The sequence below is a fragment of the Micromys minutus genome (genome assembly GCF_963924665.1).
Source record: "Micromys minutus genome assembly, chromosome: 10".
In the NCBI taxonomy this organism is placed as follows: domain Eukaryota; kingdom Metazoa; phylum Chordata; class Mammalia; order Rodentia; family Muridae; genus Micromys; species Micromys minutus.
In genome coordinates, this window is record NC_137979.1 from 35463664 (window position 1) to 35475102 (window position 11439).

Genomic DNA, 11439 nt, shown 5'->3' on the forward strand with positions numbered 1-11439 from the left:
TTTGCCGTCAGGATAGCTTATTTCTTCTTTTCTACACAACAACTTAACAAGTAGCAATCCAACAACAACAACCCCACCTCTCCGGGCTCTAGCATTTATATACCCTCTGAAAAGTCCCCAGAATTCCAAACATCACACACTTGTCAAAACTATCTGCAACTGGCAAAATTACACCCCTGCTAGAGCACGAGGCAAATCATAGCCAGCTGCTGTGGACAACCCCACATCCTACATTTATGATTAAAATGAAAACACATTATTATAATATTTCTATGTTTTTAAAGAAGCCAAAATTCTCACTACATATTACCATTACTAAAGTCGAAGTGGTTTATTATTTGTGTATCATAGATAACTAGAAAACCCCATTTCAGCCCCCTAAGGTTGCTAGGAACTTCTTCTCACCTTAGACTCCATAATGACCCTTGTGTTTCTCATGGCCACATGTAATAAACATGTGAATTCCTTCAGGAAGAGGGTGCATGCTGGAATGGGCGGCACAGGCCTATCATTACTGAGGATGCAGCGTGAGGATCACAGACCTGCCGGAGCCACACAGTGAGCTCAGTAACAACTGGAGCAACTTAGACTCTGTCTTAAAACTTTGACAAAACAAACCTATTTGAGTGGAGATGGGAATGGGCTCAGCTGTGGAGTGCTAGTGCCTCGCAGCTGAGAGGCCTTGGACTCAATCCCCGATATATCGAAATCTATGGAAATTAAGGAGATGTGGTCCATCCAAATGGTAGCTGAGCACGACAGCTTCCCGCTATTGACTCTTACCCTTCTTTGATGGGGACAGGATGTTGCTTTGTAGCATATGCTGGCCATGAAATCACATCCTCGTGCCCTGACCTCACAGTTATGGTCACTCCAGCCCTGCCCTCCTTGCCTCTGTTACACGCAGGAATATTGAAGTGGTCACAGTGACCATTTTTGTCCTAAATCCAAAGTATTTTTCCCAAGACCAAGTCTAAATCCACATATTATATATATATATATATATATCTTCTTTAAATTCTCCCTGATTACTACACATAACATTCTATTGATCCAGACCTATTGGCTAGGGCTATAGCTGGTTTGATTGAGTACATATCTAGCATATATGAAGCCCTGAGTTTAATTCTCAGAACTACATAACTGGTAGGAACCAAAGAAATGTGGCACGGTGGCACATACCTATAATCCAAGCACTAGAGAGGTGGGAAGATGCCGAGCTTGGTCTGTTGTTAGGTATTGTAGTGCTAAATTCTATACCCAAAGGGAAGGTCTAGGCCTACAAGTGAATTCTCACATTTACAAGCTCTGGTTGTGCAAACCCTATTCCTTGATTTAAAACTATTGTTTAAATAGAATTGGCTACAGCCAATTACTGGAGGAATTGGAGGTAGATGGGCTTTTAGTTACCTGGTTGGGGGTGGAGAATAGAGAGGAACAAGGAGAGATGAGGAAAGACGGCGAACAAGAGGAGAGGAGGAAGCCACCATGAATGGAGTTAGACATGTGGCCAAGAGAAACAGCAAGTTTCTGGGGTCACCACTGGGGAGGTGGCCAGACCCTTGGTTAGAAGAGTAGATTAGGGGCTACCCTCCAGCCCCCAGTAATTGTCAAAGTCAAATAAAATAACCATAATCTGAGTCTCATTTATTTGTAAACTAGTGAGGGATAAGCTTAAATTGGTTGTACTACAGGAAGATCAGAAGTTCAAGGTCTAAGTATGTCCGTATATGTAAGTCCCTTTGGTACCTTTGTTGGATCCTCCTGCAGCTAGAGTTACAGGCAGTTGAGAACTGCCTGCTGTGGAGTAGAAACACTGGCCAGTGAGCCACAGACAGCAGACAGTTAAGGTTAAAGCTACAGCACTCAAACCTGGGTTCTCCGAAAAGCAATCAGTTCTTTGACTGAGAACTACTGAGTCATCTCTCCAGCCCCATTTGATGTGTTTCTTAACATTGATCCTGTGTCATGTGGAGAGAACAAGAAAGATCTTGTTCTGAACTGAGAAGATCTTGAGCTGAGAAGATCTGTTGTCTAAAGTAAGATTAAATTTCAGTATATGGACCCATATCTCTGTTTCTTGAGTTCATGCTTAGAGAAACAAAGCAATCCAGATATTTCAGGTCTGTCTCCAGCTGTGTCTGCTCTGCCCTTGCACATTTTTTTTTCTCCATAAGCATCTTAAGGACATAACAGCAAGTGTGATCATTTGGGAACCAAGTCTGAAGTGAATGCTGGTTGGCAGGCTTGAGTGGTAGCACCTTTATCTGCTGAGCCAACATTCAATACTTTTAAAATGGACAAGTTACTGGGGCTTGGTCTGTTGCTATGTATTGTAATACTAAATACTACTCCTGGTTGACTCAGGGATGAGGAGAGTCTCACCCACACTAAGTGATGCCATGTAACCTAGCTTCCCAAGTTATCCCTGATTGGTCAATAAAGATGCCTACAGCCTATAGCTGGGCAGAAGAGAAATAGATAGAGTTTTAGTCTTGGAGTCTGAGGCAGGAGAACCAAGAAAGAAAAGGAAGAGAGAGGAAAAGACATAATGGGGTAGGTGAATCATGCAAACACGGTCTTGAGGACTGGCCAATTAGAGTTAAGAGAGAGTGGCCTAGATGGAAAATGGCAAGTTATAACTCAGGGTTATTGATAGGGAAGTAGATACCAGTAGCTTAGAGGGTAGATGTCTGCCCAGCTCCAGTGTCTTAAAGGCTTATCATAAATGTAAAGGCTTTGTGTCTTTTATCTGGTAACTGAATGATCTAAGGCAGAGAAGAAAGTCCCAGTTGTGATTAAATAATTACTATAGCATTAGCATAGATTACATGGACCTTGTTGTGCAAACATTATCATGATATGTAGCCAGGATTTTATCATCACCCTAATAAAAATTCTGAGCCTTCTAACGCCATATTCTTCTACTTTCTGTCTCTGACTGCCTATTCTAGATACCTAATGTAGCTGGCCATGGTGACTCATGCCTTTAGTCTCAACACGGGGGGATCTAAAACCTGGGGAAGACCAGGTAAAGGTCATTTCCCTTACCCAGCAGGTTCAGGACCAGTCTAAGCAGTCTATGTCAATCTAACAGAACAAAACAAACTATATATTTAGAATTACTTAACGTTAGTGCTTTTATGTCTGACTTACTATTATTAAGATGTTTTTAGTTTACATCCATGTTATAACATCCATCAGAGCTGCATGCTTGTGTGTGTGGGTGTGGGAGGGTGTGCACTTCATGTGTACTTCATGCACTTATGTAAGCAAACCTGAATGTGTGCTCAAGCATTTGGAGGCCAGAAAACAGCCTCATGTGTTATTCTCAGGAATACATCAGCCTTATTTTCCGAGGCAGAGTATCTCATTGGCCTGGAGCTTTCCAAGTAATTGAGGCTCACTGGCTACTGAGCCTCAGAGGTATGCCTCCCCAGGGCCGGGATAGAAAGCATGTGCTATACCTCACCTAGTTATTGTTCTTCCTATTTGTCTGTTTTGTTTATAATGTGTGTTCTGAAGACGCTGGTAGTTACACTAGTAAGCATGTAACTGAGCCACCTCTCTGGCTCAGATTCTTTTTTTAGGCTTACTAATATTCCACGGTGTATACATACCATGCATTTGTTTATCCATTCCTGTGTTGATGAACGTTTCGGTTGTTCTACATTTTGGCAAATGAGACTATCATTGCCATAAGCAAAAAAAGTGCAATGATCTGTTTGCACCCCTACTTTCAGTTGTTTGGGGGATGTACTCAGAAATAGAACTGCTGGACCATATGGTAATTCTATATGTAACTTTTTGAAGAACTGCCAAACTATTTTCCATGCGTGTGCACCCACTTTCCATCCCCACAAACTGTGCAAGAGGGTCCCAGGCTCTCTGCATCCTGGCCACTGCTAGTTATTTCCATTTTTGAAGAAAAAAAATTATAGCCATTCTAAAGTATGTGGAGGGCTTTGGAAATATTTTGGTATATTATATCATAAAAATTTACCTTAGAGGAGCTGGACATGGTGGCGCACACCTTTATTCCAAGTACTCAAGAGGCAGAGGCAAGCAAGCAGATCTCTGAGTTCCAGACCAGCCTGATCTACATAATAGGTTCCAGGCCTTGAACTCACATCCAACCACGGCCTGGTTCTATGTGCTCTATTTTTAGCTGCTGCCTTTGTTCGCCATGGACCCCAACTGCTCCCATGCCTCAGATGGCGCCTGCTCCTTCGCTGGCTCCTGCTCCTTTACTGGCTCCTGCAAAGGCAAACAATGCAGATGCACCTCCTGCAAGAAAAGCTGCTGCTCTTGCTGCCCATGGGCTGTGTGAAGTGTGCCCAGGGCTGCCTCTGCAAAGAGGCTTTGGACAAGTGCAGCTGCTACCCCTGAAGTGGGGGCATCCCCACAACTGTGTAAATGGAATATGTAGGAGCCTTTTTTGTACAACTCTGACCCGTTCTCCACACCTTTTTCTATAAAGCATATAACTGACAAAAAAAAATGTTGACTTGATTATAAGAAAGAAAAGAAAACATAAGGAAGACCATGTTTTAAGAGAAAGAAACAAGTAGATTTTTCTTTGCCTTTGCTTTCAAAACTCTCTATTCTGACGGAATAACAGTATCAACAGGAACAGACAGAGCAGTAGACCCAGGACTGGAATAGAGTTTTCCTATTTTCTAAGACCAGTCAGTTTCCCTGCAGAGAAGAAAAATGGGGCAAAGCTCACACAGAAAAAAATGGAATTGAACTCAGGACCTCTGGAAGAGCAGTCAGTGCTCTTAACCACTGAGCCATCTCTCCAGCCTGAAACTAAACTTCTAATATGTTTGGATTTGTAAAGACTGTTGGACTTTTAATGTTATTCATGTTTTAATGTGAGATCTTGGGATGAAGAGAATGGAAATGTTGTGCCTTTATTGTGATATGTTTGTGTCAAGACAACAAACGGTCAATCATGCTGGGCAGTTTTATGTTAACTTGACACAAACTAAAATTTTCTGAAAGGAGGGAACCTCAAAAAAAAAAAAAAAAAAAATGTTTCCATAAGATCAGGCTGTAGGTAATCCTGTAGGACATTTTCCTAATTAGTGACTGACTGATGGAGCAGGGTGCCACCTCTCGGCTGCTGGCCCTGTGTTCTAAAAGAAGGCAGGCTGAGCAAGCTGTGAGGAACAAGCCAGTAAGAACCACCCCTCTGTTGCTTCTGCATCATCTCCTGCTGACAGGTCCCTGCTCAGTGATGAACAGTAACGTGGAAGCATAAGCCAAATAAACCCTTTTCTCCCAAGTGTTTTTGGTTCATGGTGTTTCATCGCAGCATATTAACCTAAAATAAGACTATATATTATAGGAACTGAAGAAAAGTGAAAGGAATTGCTGAGAGTAGGAAAAGGTTTCTGAGAGAGGGGAGAAAACCTTTGGAGGACATTTTTAAAGCAATGGCAGACACTGAGCAAAGGCTGAGAGAGGTTAATTCTCTGGGCTTCCATAGAATGAAGGACCCACATGTTCTATGCCTGTCCTCTAGTCCTACCTAGGAGATGACCAAGTGCTTTGATCTCTGTCCATCCCTGACTGTAGCTTTAACCTTGACCATCTGCTGACTGTTACTTACTAGCCAGTGTTTCTACCCCACAACCTTGCAGGTATCACAAGGGCTGGCTATTACACTAACTTTGCTCTGGCATCTACAGGAAACTTTGTAGCCAGTAGTTAACTTCAGAGGCCAAGAAGTGGCTGGGGAGGTTTTTTCAAGTTTACTTCACTTTTGGCTCCTTGTTCATAGGGTGGTCTCCTAAGTGGAAACTCTTACTAGAAGCCATGTTTACTTACAGTTTAGTCTGCCACAGTTTACTGAATTAGTCAGTATTACACGAAAGGTCACTAGTACCTTAGGGCTTCAGGAGACCAGACAGCCTGCTATAGCTGCTTCAGAGCTCTATCCCTCTTCCTGTCTAGCTCCAAGCCCTTTCCTTCTGTTTCTTCAGTGTTTCAAACTCTGTTGTTTTGACCCTTAATCTTCCTTTTCCACCCTAGTTTCTGTTCCCATTTCGACACGCGTGGGGAGCTTGCAGTTTTTACTCTAGGCCCGTTCCCTTTACCATGCAGAGTATGATATCTCTACTATCTCACTCCCTCCATTCTGTTTCCAGCATGGTCTTCTTGGTATCCCCCCCCCCCCAGTTACCTTAACCATTAGGCTTCTCTGTCTCCTCATCTTGCTGAAATGGTACCTTCCAAGGAGGCTTCCTCTGATCATCCTAAAGCGCATTGTAAGTGTCCACTTACTCTGAGTCTTCTTTCTCTGCCTTTTTTTTTTTCCCTATAGCACATACCACTTTCTAACATTTCAAATAAACCAGCTGTTGTTGTTGCTGCTGTGATGGTGGTGGTGCAGGGAAGACTTGAAACCAGGACTTCATACTTGGTAGACAGGCACTCTCCCACTGAGCTACACCTCCAGCTACTATGTTTATTTTCACTGCCTCTCCACAGCTCTTTTGGAGGTTCCCCAACAGTAGGGAATTTTATCTTTTTTGATTTACTTCTCAGTATCCACTGAGTAGCGGAGTCCCGGTGTGGAGTAGCTCAGTGTGTGCCAAAATGAGCTCATGGAGCACAGGGTACCTCTGACAATGGATGCCAAGGCTACTAATGATATTTAAGTTCCTGGCTAACTAAGAAATTGCTAAATCAATAAAATAATAAAAATAAGCTGGCTGTTGTGGCACATACCTTTAGTCTCAGCACTTGGGAGGAAGAAGCAAGCAGATCTCTGTGAATTTGAGAGGCCAGACTGGTCTACATAGTGAGTTCAAGGACAGCTAGGGCTATGTAGAGAGACCCCCCCACACACACACACAAGGAAAGAGCTTCTCAGTGGGCTCTCTCCTCTAATCCTTTCACCTGACCCAGCATCATGAAAATTGTTTTGACCCTGAAACTGTAAGATGGGTCCCTCTTTGGTTTTTAGCTGCTAGAGGATTATTATCTTTTTACACGTCTGAACGACTTCATGTTAAGCCAACAACATAAAAGGTAGTTTCAACAACTGTATTTCACTGCAAAATGTCCTTCTTTGCCAGATTACATGATAACAACCGTCAAGGTTTCGGGTTTTTTTATATATAAATTGATAAGATAAAGAGAAAAAAAAAAAAGAAATGGGGCTGGAGAGATAGCTCAGCAGTTAAGAGCACTGACTGCTCTTCCAGAGGTCCTGAGTTCAATTCCCAGCAACCACATGGTGGCTCACAACCATCTGTAATGGGATCTGATGCCCCCTTCTGGTGTGTCTGAAGACAGCTGCAGTGAACCCATATAAATAAAATAAATAAAATTTTAAAACAGAAAAGAAAAAGGGAACAAAAACAAAGTAACAAACTGTCCCCAGTGGGAATGTGGATGGCTGGATACTAACTCTTATTTATTAAAAAAAATAAACTTTAAATTGCTTTTATGTGTTTGAGTGTTTTATCAACATATGCATGTATGTGCTGACATGTGGGTGCTGGGAGTTAAACCTAGGTCCTCTCTAAGAGCAATGGGGACTCTTAACTACTAGTCTAACTCTCTGGTTCCATTAACTGGTCCCTTAAATTTAATTATGTACTTATAGTATATGTGCATTTGTATTATATGTATTAGTATATAAAGGCCATCAGAGGAGCCTCTGTAACTGGAGTTACAAGAGGTGAGTGTGAGCTGCTCCACATAGGTGCAGGGAATTGAGTCTTCTGCCTCTGAAAGGGTGGCAAGTGCTTCTGACTGCTGAGCCTTCTCCCTAGCCCCAGGATCAACTGTCTTAATAGACCTAGAAAAGCACAGACTTGGGCCTGGGAGATGGCTCAGTAGTGCTTGAAGACCTTGAACTCAATTCCCCTACCCACTTAAAAAGTTGGGCACAGAAACAGGAATCTGTGATCTCAGCACTGGGGAGGTGGAGGCAGAGGACCACTGAGCCTTGCTAGCCATCTATCTAGCCAAATCAGCGAGCTCCACGTTCAGTGAGAGAACTTATGTTCAGCTAAAGAGAATAACCAATGTTGATGTCTGGCTTCTGCACGCACGTGTGGTTACGGACTGACCTGCTGTGGTGGTTTGAATATGCATGACCCAGGGAGCAGCTCTGTTTGGAGGTGTGGCCTTGTTGGAGTGGGCGTGGCCTTGCTGGCGGAAGTGTGTGTCACTGTGGGTGTGGCCTTTAAGACCCTCATCCTAGCTACCTGGAAGCCAGTTTTGTTCTAGCTGCCTTTAGAACAAGAGGTGTGTAGAGTTATTGTGGGGGTCCTAAGTCCCCTCCAAGACAGGGCATGGCTGCTCAGGGAGGCAAGGAAGTTTGACTGCGCTTACCCCACACCATGGGCGGTGTCGGGCCATAGGGCAGCCGCTGGGCACCGCTTGGGGTGGGGGAGCACAGTCTGAGGTTCTGGTCAGACAGCCAGAGCTCGCTCAGGGGTCCCTGGGTCTGCGAGGAGGCTGGGGTCGTCTGGTTCTCAGGCTCTTGGACACCCAACAGAGTGAGGGGCCTAGGGCTGGATCTAACCCGGGGCTGAGGGGAAAGAGTCGGGCTCTGGCTGGTTCCATGGAGGTATTCCTTGGCTTGGTGATGGCGGCCTGTAGGCTTGGGCTTTGTGGCAGCCATGGCTGGGAGCACAGAGAGCCCTTCAATGGGAGATTAGACAGAGGCTCTGAAGGTGAAGGGCTTCTCTACGGCTCCCCATGGTGGATCCCAGTAAAAAGAAACAGTCCATGGTTTTAAGGCATTTATTGTCATGGAAGAAAATGGATGAGTAAAACTGTACCCCACTTCTTAGAGTGGGCTTAAGATTAAATAACTTTTGCTGGGAGGAGTGTCTGGGAAGGAAAGTTCATTGGCTAAGCCTCCAGGCCTTTAGGTACCTCATTAGCATGGAGATCTGTCTTGAGTCTATGGTCAAGTTGGGGCATTGCCCTTAGGCAACTGATGGCCACAAATCTACGGAGGGCTGTGGCTAGTTTCTTGGGAGTCAGGCAAAATGCCTACGGATCCCGAGGGTCACCATGGTTTCTAGCCTCCTATACCGGGAACCAGGGTGCCACAGAGGTGGAACTCTTAGCTCCTCCAGTCCCACGTCCTAGATGCTGCCTTGACCTCCTTGATGATAATGGTCTGAACCTCAGAACTTGTAAGTCAGCTTCAATTAATGTCATTCTTATAAGAGTTGCTTTGGTTACACGAGTACACACACACACACACACACACATTTAAGACAGCAATGGAAAGAACAGAGTTGACATGATGTATTACTGAACACATAAAGACCTCACTAAGCTCATAAAAACAAACAACCCCTGAGAGACTGGTGACAATATGTGTCTTGGACCAGGAAAAGAAGCCAAAAACAGAAGGGTAGACAGAAAAGAAAAAAAAAAAGTAGACAATCTGATGCCCACCGCCTGCCAACAGCCAGGCAGTTACTGTTTAGTTGTGTAGAACACTGGGTAGCAGAGACACTGGGTTAAATGATGAGCGTTCTAGTGCTGAGATAAACCACTTCTGAAACCTTCCTGTCTCAGCTCCTAAAATGGTGACAACCAGACCTGCATGCTCCACAAAGAAGCTTCTCGAGGGAGTCTGAGCAGCCCATAAGAACTAAAGAAAGTGACATCAAGCCTTCCCACCTTTATCAGCATGTGGACCCTAGAGACTCTCAGTATTACATGGGAGGGCTTGGCCAAACCCATGCGATGAAGGGTTCCAGGACATAAGAAGCAAGCAAAACAAAAACAAACAAACAAACGAACACATCAAAGCAAAGTCTGTATCCCACGAGAGAAGATAGCAAGCAGAAATTACTCATACTTTCTGGCTGAGTATTATGTCAGCTTCACACACACACACAAGCTGGAGTTACCAGAGAGGAAGGAGTTTCAATTGAGAAAATGCCTCTAAAAGATTGGGCAATAGGCAAACCTATGAGCATTCTCTCTTTTTTTCTTTTTTCTCTTCTTTTCTTCCATTTTCTTTCTTTTTCTCTCTCTTTTTAAAGGTGGGGCTGTCTTGGAATTCTCAGAGATCTCCCTGCCTCTGTGGACTACCACACACAGATGGGTGTTTTCTTAACTAGTGATTGGTGTGACAGGGCCCAGCCCAGTGTGGGGGCCACCCCTAGGCTGGTAGTCCTGGATTCTGTATGAACACAAGCTGGGCCAGCCATGGTGATCAAGCCAGTAAGCAGCGTCAGCTCTGGCTTCCAGGTTCTGACCCTTGAGTTCCTGTCCTGACTTCCTTCAATGATGGACTATTGTGTGTGAGCCAGACACACCCTTTCCTCCTCCAACTTGCTTTTGGTCATGGCTTTTCATCACTGCAATAGTAACTCTAAGTAAAACATTTTCAGAGATATTTCTTCGACTAAAGAAGTCAAAGAATGAGGAGGAGAAAGGAGAAAAAGGGGAAGGAGGAGGAGGAGGAGTGGGAGGAGAAGTTGTTTTATAAGAAAACACTTAAACTCGGAGAGCAAAGGTGTCCTTGGAAATTAAAATATGCTCACAGAGGCCTGCAGATGTCACTCAGTTGTACCAGGGTTTTATGCTTACCAGGCAGTCTACCAACTGAGCATCAACCTCACCTCACAAAAGGTGTAAATAATATTTTACTAAAGTTACTTGTGGAGCCTATACATTAACAATTCTATTAATAGAGTTCCTTCTAAGAACTTTGATGTCTTTGGGACTAATCCTTTTTTGTTTCTTGGGTTTGTTTTGTTTTGAATAGGGTCTCCCTATGGAGTCATGGCTGATCTGGAACTTCCCACAGAGACCAGGCTGGCTTTGAACTCACAGACATCTAGCCTCTTGTGTGGTATGATGGAAGATGTGCTCTACCATGCTTTGCTTTTTTGGAATCATATTTGAAAATGTCATTCCTCCCAGCCTGGTCCTGTATTCCCTCTACCTTTAGACTTCAGTTCTCTTCCCCTTTCTGGAGAATATCTTAAACTCTGAAATCTACAAACACTAGTGAGGGGCTGGGAGTGTGGTTCAGTGGCTAGAGTGTTTGCCTCTCGTGCATGAAACCATAGGTTCAGTTCCCACCCCAGCTGTGGTGGCAGGGGTCTGTAATTCCAGTGCTGGAGAAGCAGAAGCAAGATCAGGAATTCACGGTGATCTTCAGCAATATAGGGATTCAAGGCCATTACTACCTGGACACAGGAGAGGAAGCTGTACTTCTAATGTACCCATTTTACTTCCCAGGTTAAAGATGTCTGGTGACTCACTGTTGCTCAAATTGCAGTGTTTGCATTTTACAACAGTGGCTTCTCCTCCTCCCCCTCCTCCTCCTCCCCCTTTTCTCCTCCTTCCTCCCCCTCCTCCTCCCACCTCCTCCTCCCCCTCCTCCCGTCCTCCTCCTTCTTATTCTTGTAACCTGGTCCAACTATATTAAACACACAC

The 11439-nt window shown here is 44.2% G+C and overlaps 1 pseudogene across 1 annotated transcript; it reads left to right on the plus strand.

Moving 5' to 3' along the window:
- The first annotated feature begins 4186 nt into the window (after positions 1-4186).
- LOC308425200 (metallothionein-2-like) lies at positions 4187-4389 on the plus strand (annotated as a pseudogene). Its single transcript has one exon. The product of its transcript is annotated as a metallothionein-2-like (transcript).
- The last annotated feature ends 7050 nt before the right edge of the window (positions 4390-11439 follow it).